A 14572-nucleotide genomic window follows, 5' to 3' on the forward strand; every position below is an offset into this window, starting at 1 on the left:
GTGCATGTGCTTAGTCGCTCAGTTGTGTCCGACTCTCTGTGACCCCATGGACTGTAGCCCTCCAGGCTCCTCTGTCCATGGGATTCTCCAGGCAAGAATACTGGAGTGGGTTACCATGCCCTCCTCTAGGGCATCTTCCCAACCCAGGGATCGAACTCCAGGTCTCCTGCATTGCAGGCAGTTTCTTTATCATCTGAGCCACCAGGGAAGCACATCAGAGATCATATATTAATTCTATAATTAGAAAAAAAGTGAATAAATTCATTTTTTAACTAGACATCCCCTTCCCCAAATCTCCGTTGATGGTTGTCCTTAGGTAACTTTTGCTTCATCTGGTCTCTTTGAAGATCTTTGAGGGTAGGTCTTTGAGGGGATTTTTAGAGTAAAGCATCTGCCTACAATGCGGGAGACCGGGGTTCAATCCCTGGGTCGGGAAGATCCCCTGGAGAAGGAAGTGGCGACCCATTCCAGTATTCTTGCCTGGAAAATCCCATAGACGGAAGAGCCTGGTAGGCTACAGTCCATGGGGTCTCAAAGAGTCGGACACGACTGAGCGACTTTCTTCTTCTTCTTCTTAGAGTAAACACGTTAGGTTTACCTTTAAAAAACATTTCTGGTAACAGAGTCACCCTTTAACCATTTTACATGTACAGTTCAGTGGCATTAACTATATTCCCACTGTTGTGCAACCATCCCCATCATTCACCTCCAGAACTTTTTGGTTTTGCGAAACTAAAACTGTACCCATTAAACTAAGTTCTAATGTCTCCATCCTGTCAGTCCCCTGGCCACAACCGTTCTGTTTTCTGTCTATGAAATGGACTACTCTAGGGGCCTCGTATAAATGGAATCATATTATATTTGTTCGTTTGTGACTGGCTTGTTTTACTTACCATAATATCCTCAAGGTTCACATGCTGAAGCATTTGATAGGATTTCCCTCTTTTTTAAGGCTGAATATTATTCCATTTTTTGTGTGGACTGCATCTTATTTGTCTGTTCATCCATGGACAGACATTTGGTTGGCTGTTGGGAGTGTGTGCTATGAACCTAGATGAGCAGATAGCTCTTTGAGTCCTGCTTTAGTGCTACCTTTTTTTTTTTTTTTGCCCACCTTGCAGCGCCTGCATCTGTCTTCCCACTTGAGTGAGAGCTTTGTCTGGCCATGTGCTCTGCCCATGTATGGGCTGTAAAGTCAGTGCCCCCCACCCTCCCACTGGAAGTAGGGGTCTATATGCATGTGCCCTCACTCCCTTGCCTCTCGGGTGGAAACACTGCAGAGGTGTGTCCCCATCGTCTCCTGGCGTTCCCTGGTGGTGTTGGGCCCCAGGTGTCTGCCTCGCTGACTTGTCGATGTTCCGTCCTGCACTGGCCTCCTTCCTTGGCTCAGTCCCCCACTCTCCTACTCTTGCTTCCTGGGACTACTTCCCCAGGAAATTGTTATTGGTTAGTGGCTAAGTCATGTCCGACTTTTTGGACTGTAGCATGCCAGGCTCCTCTGTCTGTGTAATTCTCCAGGCAATAGTACTGGAGTGGGTTGCCATTTTCTTCTCTAGGGGATCTTCCTGACCCAGGGATCGAACCCACATCTCCCGCATTGCAGGCAGATTCTTGATCACGGAGGCACCACAGAAGCCCCCCCAGTAAATAATTCTTATAAAATCCTTGATGTAGGGTGTGCCTTAGAGGAAACCCAAATTAAAGGACACTGGGGAGAGACCCTGTGTACACCTCGTGATGCTCTGTTGCCGGAGGCGACGCTGAGATTCGGGGATTTGAGGTGGATTCTGAGCTGTGTGCTGCTAGTTTCTTACCCCATCTGGCCTGATGTTCAAGAGGAAAATTAAACCTGTTCACACCACATTTGAACCTTGTTGCTATAACATGTTAAACATAAAATATATCTCCAAAGCTCTCTGTTAGCCTCCTTACAATCTCAACAAGATATTCTGTTAATTACCATACATAGAAGTAGATCCAAAGAAAGGAAAACAGTTCTACATGCAAGTAGATTTCTTGTCGGTTGAGATAGTTGTTTTCTATATATAGATACTTGTTTCTTGCTTCTGCTCCCATGTTTAGCCTCTGGGGCTCTTCTTGGTTGTATCTAGTTTATTGTTTTTGGCTCATTTGGACATTCTCTGTGTATTGTATTTTTAATATAAAATTATGTATTTAGCAACAAGCTTGGAAACAGATTAAGTTTCTGGTACTAGAATTGCTGCTCAAAATGACAAAGTGCAGCCAGGAGTGTGAGTCATTCCGAGCCCTGCTTCTTCGTTGGGGATTCCAGCGTCTAGTGAGCTGTGAGCTTGCTTTGACTTGGGCCTTATTAATGTTGTACCGCATTAGAGCATTTATAGGCCAATCTTATTTAGGCAGCTACCTTAAAACTACAGAGAGTGAGACCAATACTTGGGATTGCAGAGGGAAACTGCACCTTTTTGAAGATTGCAGCTACCTAGCCCCCACCTCAAATTGACAATTAATCCTTAAGCATCTGTGTGGGTTTGGTGGGAGGAAGACGCACGCATACTTCAGAACATCTGCTTGAATCCTCCTTTTTTTGAGCTTAAAAGATAAATTACTTGAATTGACGTGTTGTCTAGCCAGTTTCTAGAACACAAATAACTTTCAAAGTAGAAAGTAGTCAGCTACAGAAAGTAGATGGCATTGTCACTGCAAGTGTTTCCCCTTAAAGTCATTGAAAGAGTCTCCCAGCAGATATGTTCTGTTTGGCTTGTTTTCCCAGGAAACCCATGAGCGATGTTTTCACACGACACCACAGTTCCCTAGGTCAGGAGCAACTTACCTTATCTTACATGTTAGAAATTTGACATCTTCTGTGATGACTTGACACAGTGACAGCTATTTGGAAAGAAATCTTCTTTTTCTTAGTGAGATAAATTCAGGTTGTGGTCATGTCAGCAAGAAATTAACATAAAGCCCGAGTAAAGCGAACTAGTTTCTCTGTGTTAACACAGAGCATTATATTCATTATGCCCATCAAAATATAGGAGGACTAATTGAGACTGAAAAAATAAAGTCAGCTCCTCTCTGAGGGTTTCCTGGCAGGGCAGCTCACCCACTCTAAGCCTCTTGTCTTCACTGTGGGCCTCTGGGCTGGCACAGAACAGCATCCTGTAAAATTACATTAAATTAGAGAACACTCGGGCAGTATTAATAGCATGTTTTGACATTTTTTCATGGCTCAAAGAGCAATAACTGGTTATCTGCTATCAGCTGTGCACTGGAGATACCTAGGAATGAGCAATTCTTTTTGTCTATATTAATCTTTCTATCCATCTGTTGACCAATCATTTGATGTATCAAGCAACCAACTAAATGATCTATGGATCTTCTTTCCTTTCTGCCTGTCAGCCCTCCCACCTATTCTGACCTCTCTTCTTCCAAATTAAGACCTAAACAGGGACTCCCTTGGTGGTGCAGTGGTTAAGACTTCGCCTTACAGTGCAGGGGTTGCGCGTTTGGTCCCTGCTGATCCCGGTCAAGGAACTAAGATCCCACATACCTCACTCCCCCAAGACAAAAAACATAAAACAGAGACAATATTGTAACAAATTCAATAAAAACTCAAAATGGTCTACATCTCCCCCAACCCCCCCCCAAAAAAATTAAGCAAAGCTAGAATCAGACACTCTCTCAGCAGTTGAGCTCTGAATTCTAATCTTACCTTGGTGGCCCGGAACTTCCGCATCTGTTGAAGGAAGGGCTGAGTGCAGTTGGCAGTTTCTGGCACCTGTAGGTCCTGGATCAGAGTGCCTCTATTTTGGTCCTGGCTTTATCCCTTCCTGTCTTTGTGGCCTTGGGCAGAGTATTTAATTTCACTGTGCCTCAGTTTCCTCATCTGTGAAATTAGGGTCATCATTTTACCTACCAGCTGTTTGGAAGCTCAGATGAGGTGATCTCTGTAAATTGCTTAGAACAGTGTGTGGTGCACATTAAGTGACCAGTATTCACCTGGTTACCCTGATCTCGATTATTTGTGGACCATAGATGCTTGACCTGCCAGTTAGCTCTCCCAGTTTTCTTCCTCCATCCGTCTTCACAAGGCTCATAGTCTAGTATTGAGACAAGCATGATTACCTAGTGAAAATAGAAGATGACATGTAACTGGGTATCAGAGGATGAGAAGGGGTTTGCCAGGGAGAGGATGCAGGGGCCATCCTAGGCAGAACTGTGTTAGAACGCAGGAGAGAGCTCAGCACGCTTGGTGTACGGCAGTCTATTGTGGCTGGCGTCGAGGATGCTTGTGGGATGATGGAGGTGAAGAATGGAGATGAGATCCTGCATCGATATACAGATGGACACCTGGCGCCTCCTGAGACCCCAGCTCATCAGCACAGTGACTCCCCACCGTGGGGGACTAGGCACCCGTGATTCCCCAAAAGTGGGCTCTGAGTTTCAGACAGGCCGTGAGGGACTCATGGATGCATTGTGAAACCCTCACCGTTTTCTCCTCAGGACGCGTGCTTCCCCTTTTCTTAATATTGGTATTATTTAACCTTAGGACTCACTTATCCATTGGCCGTGCGTTGGGGGATAAGGTGGCCCAGTTTTTATGCTTCTGATTGAATAGCTAAGCAGCTCATCCTAGCACAGAGAGCTCCACGGTGGGTATTGTGAGGCTTCAGGCCTGGGGTTGCTTCTAACCAATAGTGGGACCTTAAAAGGCATTTTCCTTCTCTACGTCATGTTTCTTTATCTATGAGATAAGAGAAGTGGTTTGGGGGTTCTTAGGCACCCCTTTGGGAGTTTGGTGAAGCTTCTAGGAACCCCTTCAAGTTTTTAAATGCCTCATATAAAATACACAGAACTACAAAAGAAACTGTTTCATTGAAAGGAAGATATAAAAATAGTAAATAAATTTGGGGTATGATAATATATGTACATCTTATTAACACATTCATAGCTACTATAAGTTCAAATTATTGATGAGCACAAATGACATTTTGCATTATCTGCAGTAAAAATACCTGGAATTTACATTGAAAACCAACTCACAGGTGCTGTTAATACCAATGTGGTTTGTGACTTATATTTGTGATTAGAGGAAATGTCATACTTCAGTTAGAGGCTAGTGAAAATAATTATGTAATAATTTTTCCCATCCAAATTTATGGAACCTCGGATTGCACCTTTGGACCATGTATTGGTGATCCATGGAACTCAGGTTACCAATCCTTGGACTTCTAGGATGTTCTTTAGCTGATTCTTTGGCTATCAAATGATGTGATAATCTTCATAATACTCAATTTCCAAATAAGTGAAAAATGTTAAAATTTCCATTTAATTCGTAAAGCTCTTATCATTTGCTATGCGAAGAACCCAGGTGCTTGGGGAGGTGCGGGAGGGGCTTCTATCTGTGGTATTGACTGCACCGGTGTCTGGTTCAGCATTGCTCGTGGCAGTTGCTCAAGGCGCTCAGTAACGGCAGCTGTGGGGGTGTAGGCCACGCAGCTGGTCTCATGCACTTAGTGACCCCTGAGCCATGGCTACCACTGGACGTGCAGGGATAGGGTCCCGTGCGCCTCCCGTCACACTGATCAGCTGATCAGTATATTAATATAACATTGTTAAAGAAAACCTCTTACTTAATATGTGTTGTTGATTCAGGACCCTGAACTCACGGATCACAGCACTGCGACTCACGCCTGAGTGAAGCTCGTCTAATGCATCAGCGTCCCCAAGCTCAGGGACGCTAGGCAGCACGTCAGCACAACGCTCAGGGGCCGTTTTAAGCAGTGAGGTCACCAGTGAGAAGCACAAAACTGTGAAATGATGGCAGTAAATAGACTGGGAGGAATGCTTGTTTATGGTCCGAGAGCTGAATTAAGAAGGCAGAGCAGAGCCTTGCTTGACCTTAAGTGGAGTCATGTGCCTTAGGGGCTGAGACTTTTTGCCTGTCTGCACATGTCCACAAGGAACCACTGAAGTGCTCCCTGTATATTTTTGTTTGGTTGTTTGTCTCTCTGAGTAGTGTGCAGGGTCTTAACTCCTTGACCAGGGGTTGCACCCCTGCCCCTGCAGTGAAGTGTGGAGTCCTACCACTGGACCTTCAGGGGCTTCCCATACTGCCTGTGTTATTTTTGCAGTTACACGTGAATTTTAGTGAGCAGGTGCCTTTGCAGTCCTGGGGATGGACTGTTTACGCCAGTATTTCTTTCTGGACCTGAGGTCTAGTTGTGACGCTGCCATTCTGTGTATCTGATCTTGATTTAGTTATTTTATGACTGGATCTCTGTTTTCTTCCTCATAAAACAAAGATGTGGGGAAAGATCAGTCATGGTAGATTTTTTTTTTTAAATAGCAGGAATAACTTCATTCATGTAAAACCTCAGGTCGTTGGCTTCCTGCCTCCCCCACAGCTCTTCTCTTCCACCAGTTTTATCAAGAACATACAGAGAACCATTAGGCTAGATTTTCCTGTTGGTTAGATTTTCCCTTTTATTCATTTGACAAATATTTATTGAGCACAATTCTGGATGCTGTTCTTATACCAAATTCACTAAAAAAATGATTAGAACTATTTGTAAATGGCCTGCAAATCACTTTTATTTGTAATTCTTATTAAATAGGTTTTCATCTTTTGACCTCTCTTACTATCAAATGGTACAAATAATCTTTCAAATTCACTGTTTTTTCAGATTCATCAGATTCACTGAGGAGCGCTATTCAGGCTTCACTCACCCTGGTCTGGGAATCCTTCATCTCTGAGATTAGAACCAAAAATACCCTCCTCGGTGGTCACATCTGAAGGTAGGTCATTTGGAAAGCAGGGCCCACACCCACAAGCTAAACCCGTTTAAGGTGACACCCAGTATTTTCCTGGGCATCCCTCATTTGGGGGGTTGTGCTTAACTTCTCTACTAGAAGGTAATCATGATGGGGATGCCTTTTCCTTCTGGTGAATTCATTTCAAAACCTATGTGTTCAAGAGTAGCAAAATAATGTAGGAGTATGTATTGACAATCTTGAAGTCCCCTTCTGCTAGTTTTAAAGAACATTATAATTTTTACATATGGCAGTTGATGTGTGATTTTTCTTAGTCTTCTGTGCATGAAAACTAAAAGCACAATTTGTTAAGATTATAACTAGTTCTTCAAAGGAGATTCATGCCTCTAAGAGGAAAGAAGGGCATTGCCAGTAGATTTGGATCAGTTGGTTTTCACCTAGGGAATGTACTTTAATCATGAGATCTTCAGATTTATCAGAACAGTGTTAATCTTTAGTGAGGGAATCTTTCATCATTGGCATTTCTGTCCTTTAGAGAAAAAAAAAAACAGGATTTTTCTCTGAAATGCCTTTTTAATTATGAAATGATGAGGTTGAATTATTTCTATTTCTGTACTAAGAACTGGCTTAAGGAAGGCATGGAGATGTGTGGTAGCTTCAGTTTTAATTTGATATGGATTATTTCACGTTGACAATCGTAGGTTTTTAATAAATCTGTTGATGTTCAGATGGTTGGGGCAAAAGGACATGGTCTGCAAGGGAACCCTATTCCAGCCGACACCTTGGTGGTTCCAGTGAGCTCTGCTTCTCATCACGCAGGCTCCATACATTCCCCTCCGCACTGGCTCTAGACTTGACCACACAGCTCGCTTTGGTCAACAGGACATTACAGGACACAAACACTGGCTTGGTGAACACTGGGACATTAGGTTTTGTCCTCTTGGAATGTTCCTTGGTGCTGTAGAAAAGCTTACCCTGGACTCTTAAGTGATTGGCTCTGTGGCGAGAAACCCTGAAGGATGAGGCCATCTTGAATGTTCCAGCCCCAATCCACCTTCTAACTGAACGTTGCCTATGGAGTGACCTCACCTACACCATGTTGAATAAAACTGCTCAGCTGAGCCCAACCAATCCAGGGAATTGTAAGAAACAATCAATTATTGTTGTCTTAAGTCACTGAGTTTTGCCGTGGTTAGTTGCATTGCAGTCAGTAACAGAAATTATGCCCTACTTTAAAAAATGTGTCCAAAGGGATATTATTCTGTGAATGTTCATAGAAGACATTGTTCATTTCATAATGCTATGATGCTGTAATGCCACTAGAAGTACAGTGAGCAAGGGTAGGCATGTGTGTGTGCACGCGTGCGTGTGTATGTGTATGTGTGTGTGAACTAAAGTTGTGGGATCCTTTTGTCCACCATTGCAACTGAGTGTTATACATGCAATATTTTTATTTTCACGAAGGATATACCTGAAGAAGATACCTTGGAAAGTAATCACTCTCTTATTCATTCATGTTATGGAAGGTACTGAGAAGTGTAAAGCAAAGAGCCATCACCTAGAGTCCCACCACCCAGAGGCCAACTTTGGAAGTTTTCATTTTGTAACAGTAATTAACACAGTAAAACGCTTTCCTTGATTTTTCTTTGAAATTCAAGTATATAAATTATATCCATTGAGAGTGTAGATGTTCTAATATTCTTATACAAGTGGTTTTAAACATGTGCTCAGATCTAAATTAGTATTTATAACTTGGCTTAAACTTATAATTGCTATAAGTCAATACCTAACTTTTTAGTAAGTGCCACTGTATAAATTTACTTTCTTCCTTCCTCTTCCCTCTTGACCTTGAAACTCAGATGAAATATCATAGAAAGCATGATTTCCTCGTTCATGTTGGAGGAAACTGGAAGGAAACTATCTTTGAGAGAGTCTGCCCCAAGGATACAAAATTAGAGCTTTCCTCTGGGTTTGCATCCTCCCCCTGTTTCCAGCACCCACAATATTCTGAGTTCTTTGTGCTTAAGAGAAAAACTAGGAAGACTCCTTCATGATGCAAATAGTCCTTCTAAGAGGCTTATGGTACTCTCAGGTGTTCATTACAGATGGTGCATTTGTTATGAATATGCTAGGTAAGAAAGAGAAGCAAAAGAGCGTTGGAATGCCTTCTTACCATCTTCTTCCCTCTGTGCCCTTCTCTGATCCCTTCCGCCCTCCTTCCAAGCTTTTTGTTTGCTTGTCGTGTTTCCAAATATTAGTAAGTTGAGGTCTTGTTCACCTGTCAGACGTCTTGCCCATGACCTATGGTTGGGATGATTTTTTTTCCGTTATTTTAAATATGAGAGTTTGAAACATTCATGGCACTGCATACCTAGCACTGCATGTTTTTCCCCCTTAATAATCAGTTTATGGAAGTTTGAGATCTGTTGGCTTTTGCCACTGAGTAGGTAAGTCCTGCTGTAGGATGGAATAGAATAATTTTGAACTGCAAAATTTTAGATCATTATATTCTGTTTCATTTCAAGATGTTAAGGTAGGAAGGGGTTGTTGAAATGATATAGATAGTGCAACCCTACCATTCCTTTTTTTTTTTTTTTTTCTGTTTAATGAAACCGAAGGTGAGGGCCATTCTTTAATTCATCACTTGATCACTGTTTATGGGATGCCCTAGGTTTGCCTCTTGGAGAAGGCAATGGCAACCCACTCCAGTGTTCTTGCCTGGAGAATCCCAGGGACAGAAGAGCGTAGTAGGCGGCCATCTCTGGGGTTGCACAGAGTTGGACACGACTGAAGCGACTTAGTAGCAGCAGCAGCAGCAGCAGCAGGTTTGCCTCTCTCGGAGCTGCTGCAGGGTGTGGGAAGTAAGGCAGTGAAATGATTTGCTCAGTGACACAGATGGAGTTTTGGCAGCACCAGAGCTTCAAAACAGGCCTCCATTTCTTTGAGGTGTTACTTTATAACAAATTTCCAGTCTTGATTTTTTTTTTTAAGTTGGTATTTCCTGTAATGGAGTTAGATGACAGTCCATAGATGTTTATACAAGATTTATGAGTTTTAGAATAATTGACTATATGTATGTTGACAAAGCTAGAAAATTTGACGTATATATGTATAACTGAATCACTTAGCTGTATGTCAGAAATTAACACAACACTGTAAATCAACTACACCTCAATAAAATAAATTTTAAAAATGAAGTTATTTGCTTTATGCTGATACAAAGGTGCTTTTTGCTTTTTTTGAATTACCCGTGTTTAAAAAAACAACCTAAAAGAGTGGAATTTTGTGTCAGTCCCCTGCTGGGTTGCATGACTTATGTCCCTTTTACTGTTGAAAGTTTTTAGCAAACTTCAAAGCTGGATAAGAAACTTAAATGTCTTCTTATTTGAGTTCATTGGACCGAAGAAGAAATCAGGGCAAGGGCAGGTTACTTGCTGACGTTCATAGGGCAAGTTCAGTGCCAAGACACTTAGACGTTCCATTGTTTGACTTGAAGTACAGTACATTTTTCCTTGGGTGTGGAGTCATTGCTGGCAGGGCAGGTACCACACGCGTGCACACACGCGCGCACAGCCACACACACACGTCCACACTCTCACATGTTCGTGACGAATCCGTTTTCAGAGCCATGGGTTGTGCACTGTCTTCTCCCAAAGCTACTCTGAGATGAGGACGGGGTGCACTCGCCTGTCGGGCGGTCCCAGGAGGCACCAGTGGTGGGCACATGAGACACGGAGGAGACGGGCGATAGCGGGCGTGGGCAGAGCCCACTGGGGCAGCAGGGTCTCCTGCCGCGGAGCACTGTCTTTGCAGAGGGTGTAGCATAAGTTCCCAGCGGCCCCCTGCAGGGGTGACAAGCGGGTGGTCTGTGTCCCTGACTTTCCTGAAGGTCTTCCTCATAGGAACGTGATGGAAGGCTCAGGAGCAGAGCCTCCGGCCCTAGAGGTAGGCCTCGTGGGTACGTGTGGGAGCTGAGCGCCTGGAGAAGGGGGAGCGGGGTGCCGCCTGTGGAGGGGCCACGTCTGCAGGCCCCGGGGGGGACTGGGCTGTGAGCGGAGGTCTACGCGCAGCGCGGCTCTGACAGGGGCCCGGTCTCGGCTCTTCTCTGTTCTTCCGTGTGCCCAGCGGCGTGGAGGAGGAGGACGGCGCTGGGCAGTAGGTGCCCCTGCGACGCCGGCGGCAGCGGGCAGCCTCTGTTCCCCTCAATGCCAGCCCCCCTCCACTTGCTCCTGCGTGCAGACGGAGCATTAGATGCTGTGTTGCTGGACTTCCTTGCCCTCTGGTGTCCGGATGGATTCGGACATGAGGAGGCTGTAGAGGCGATGGGAGAGAACCGTGAAGTTAGTCTCTGTCCCCCGGGTCTCTTCTTGCCCTCAGGCTGGTGGTTTTCTCCGTCACCCTGTTGGAAGCCCCAGAGTGTTGGGCCGCCCCTCCCGCAGCCGCAGCTCTTTCTTGCGTCCCCGAGGCTCTGCCGCTTGGCCCCTGGCCTTCGCATTGCCTGATTGTTTCCCCCAGCCCCACCACACCCGGGAACTAATCCCTTATTCAGTGTCCTCAGAGTCTCCTGCCTGCGTTCCATCTGCTTCCTGCTGGGCTTGGCTGAAACACTGGTTTGAAGAGTTTGCTCTCCAGACGGAATTGAATGAGATGAAACAGCTAGAGATGGTCTGAAGATAGAAGATAATGAAGTGTAAATTGTACTTAGCCCTAAGGACACTCAGCATGTGGGATACGTTAACAAAAGAAGGGGTGCTTATGAAAGAAGACAGTTTTGGAGGGCTGCCTTAGGTTGTAATTGGTGAACTTTTCTTTTTTTGGTCTACTCTATGGGTAGCTCTGTTTCAGTTGTGACTTGAAAATTAGAAGTTCTGCCTTATTATGATCATGTATGCAGTTAATTATAATGTATTTGACCCCGTAAGGTGGAATAATAGATAATTCAGAGAAACAGAAGACTGAAGTGGATCTACCTATCTGGAAATTTCAGAGATTTCTCTCATGGATTTTAATTTTAGATAAGTAAGTCAACTCCTCCTAATTTCTTATATTTCTCATCCCTCTAATGGGTTATAATCCAGTTTTTGGAAGATTTTTTAAAAAGCTGATGTGAAAGGCATTTCAAGCTGCTTAGAATAAAGTGCTGTAGCAACAGAAAGCACTGATTTTGTACTTATTTACAGAGGGCCCCCTGTGAGTCAGGCATTTAGCTAAGCACCATGGAGTCAGTAATGAATAGTATTTGATCACTGCTTTCAAGGAAATTACAACATAGTTGGGAAAATAGACTTCAAACAAATAATTATGATAAATATTTTAAGTATTATAAGTGTCTACAGGGTATTATGTATATCTAAATGAGGGTGTAGTTAAGCTTGTGAGTGTCAGATATTTCTTCATGGAACAAGTGACATTGAGCTGAGTCTTGAAGGATAGTCGTTTCCCAGGGAAAGAAAGGGGGGGATGGTATGAAAGAAGGTATGGAATTTCCTGGTAGGTTGGAGAATCAGTGAGGCATATGATTATTTGGTCAAAATGCTGGCTGCCTCTGAAGGAGTGCCTGTGCTTGAGGCCAAGGGAGAGAACAACAATCTGATCCCTAAAACTTATCACTTAAAATAATGCAGAAGGCACACACACTTTAAATGTTAGGAATGAAGACAAAACAGAAACAATGTCTTTAAGAACCTTTGGACATTGAAATATTGCTAGACCTCATGGAGCACATGTTCTAAATACTGAGCAATGGCTATTTCTAATTCATGAGCATCTCAAAGGAAGGGGAGCAACCCACTGGTACTGTCTATCAGTATGTTACTTTGCCCAGATTTGTGTGCATTTACACCAGATTTATCACCATATAATTACTTTGTATCAGCTTAGAATTATGTAAAGTAAGGAAATATGGTGGATTGCCTTTTCAGTTGCTAAGGATTATGTTAGCATCCATATTTCATGATCACCTGGGAGAATATATCTGACATCCTTACTGTAAGAGACAGTTGAGCCTTCTTCCTTCTAATTATTCTAGTCCCTAAAAATTTAGGATCAGTAAGCTTGATGTCCTAAGGTAAGGACTTGGTGACAACTGTTTTATCAATATCAGACTTTCAGACACAGTGAATTTCCAAGTGCTGCTTACTACATGGGACACTGATAAACAAGAATTCTTCTGCAGAGGCATGAACAAAATGGTATAACACATGGATATTAGAGCAAAAGCCTTTGTGAACAGAAAGCTTTTAATCTGCTCATAGTCAAGGTCATTTTATTGTCAGGAAATTGAAGTTTGTGAATTATAGACACAGGAACAAAGTCCGATCAAGTGTTATGGAACTAGAGGGGAGGAGCCCAGGATTAAGCTTAAACTCCCCTGTCCTGCAGAGACTGCATCCCTGCTTTATTCTTTCCTTATCCTGTTTGGTACCTTGTTCTATTTCTGCTTTAGTTATCTCTTGCTTTGTAACAAATTACCCCAAAACTTATTGGCTTAAAACAACCACCACCATTTAATATCCTTCAGAAGTCTGTAGGCTAACTGGGCTCAGCTGGGGGTGGTTCTTCTGCTCCAAATGGTGTTGCTGGGGCTGTGGTTCTCTGCAGGTTCAGATGAGTCAGGGACCCTGGCTGACACTCCCACATGGCAGGTGGTTGGTTCTGGCTGTGGACTGGGAGTCCCCCTGGGATGCCAGTGGACCCCTGAGTGCTCTTTCATGTAGGTTTTGTCCCTGTGGCTTGGGCTTCTCTCAGCCTGAAGGCTTGATTACAAGAGTGGGCGTTACAAATATGCAAAAGCAAAAGTTACCAGGCGCTTGAAGGCTAGGGCTCAGAAATCCTGGATGACCATCCCCACTGCATTTTGTTGGTCGAAGCATTCCCAGGGCCAGCTGCCTGGAGAGGGGAAATAGACTGGGAAGAGTGACAATTTACAGTTTTTTTTCCTTTTTCGTACGTGACTCAGTATGACCAACATGTCCCTCAGGCTCCAGTCTTCACACAGAGTTTAGTTCAGTGTTCCTCACTAATTGGATGTAGCCTCTGCGTCTGCCTTGTGTCTCCCCTTGTGGCTCAGCTGGTAAAGAATCCTCCTGCAATACAGGAGACCTGGGTTCGATCCCTGGTTGGGTAGATCCTCTGGAGAAGGGAAAGGCTACCCACTGCAGTGTTCTGGCCTGGAGAATACCATGGACTGTATAGTTCATGGGGTTGCAAAGAGTCGGATATGACTGAGCGACTTTCACTTCACTTCACTTCACTTTACTTCTGTGTCTGCGGCCTCTGTGTCAGCATCAAATGCTCCCAAGTTCAGATGCTTCCAAGAGACACTCGTTGGCTGCTGGTTGTCCACTCACCAGTGGGTTGAGACGCCCAAGTCTTGTGTTACTGAGGATTCTGTTTGAGGGCCAGGGTAGGGGGATTATGTCATGAGAAGTGTGGGAGGAGTAGGCAGTGGCAACTGAGAGCATTAGTGGGATTTGGAGGAACTCGCAGATCCTCTCCATTCTGCCGAGGCTAGAGAGGTCTTTCCTTTCCACGTCCCAGCAAAGCTCTGCTTGATATGCCTTCTGATCTCTTGCGTCACCCTTGCCTTGCTTTGCTTTGGTTTTTTGTTACTTCTGTGCACCGCTCTCCCTCCCGCCCTGTGTCCTTCCATGCCCACGGACAGGAGGCCTCTCCTCTCTCCCCACCTGTCAAGGGTAAGTCACCTTCTGACTTACCCTTCAGACCTCAGCCAAGTGTCACTTCTGCAGGGGAGTGTGGAATCTTTTGGACTGCATCTCATCCCTGTTCCCATCTGTGTTTCCTTCATCGCACTGAT

The 14572-nt window shown here is 44.2% G+C and overlaps 1 protein-coding gene across 9 annotated transcripts in view; it reads left to right on the plus strand.

Moving 5' to 3' along the window:
* The window catches only part of PLCB4 (phospholipase C beta 4), a 485151-nt gene that overhangs the window by 81175 nt on the left and 389404 nt on the right, over window positions 1-14572 (plus strand). For all 9 annotated transcript variants that reach the window (XM_070800681.1, XM_070800689.1, XM_070800690.1 and 6 more), the window contains exon 2: window positions 6669-6780. The gene's annotated coding sequence lies outside the window, so the exon portion shown is untranslated. The remainder of the gene's footprint in view (window positions 1-6668; window positions 6781-14572) is intronic.

Source organism: Bos indicus, chromosome 13, assembly GCF_029378745.1.
Source record: "Bos indicus isolate NIAB-ARS_2022 breed Sahiwal x Tharparkar chromosome 13, NIAB-ARS_B.indTharparkar_mat_pri_1.0, whole genome shotgun sequence".
NCBI lineage: Eukaryota > Metazoa > Chordata > Mammalia > Artiodactyla > Bovidae > Bos > Bos indicus.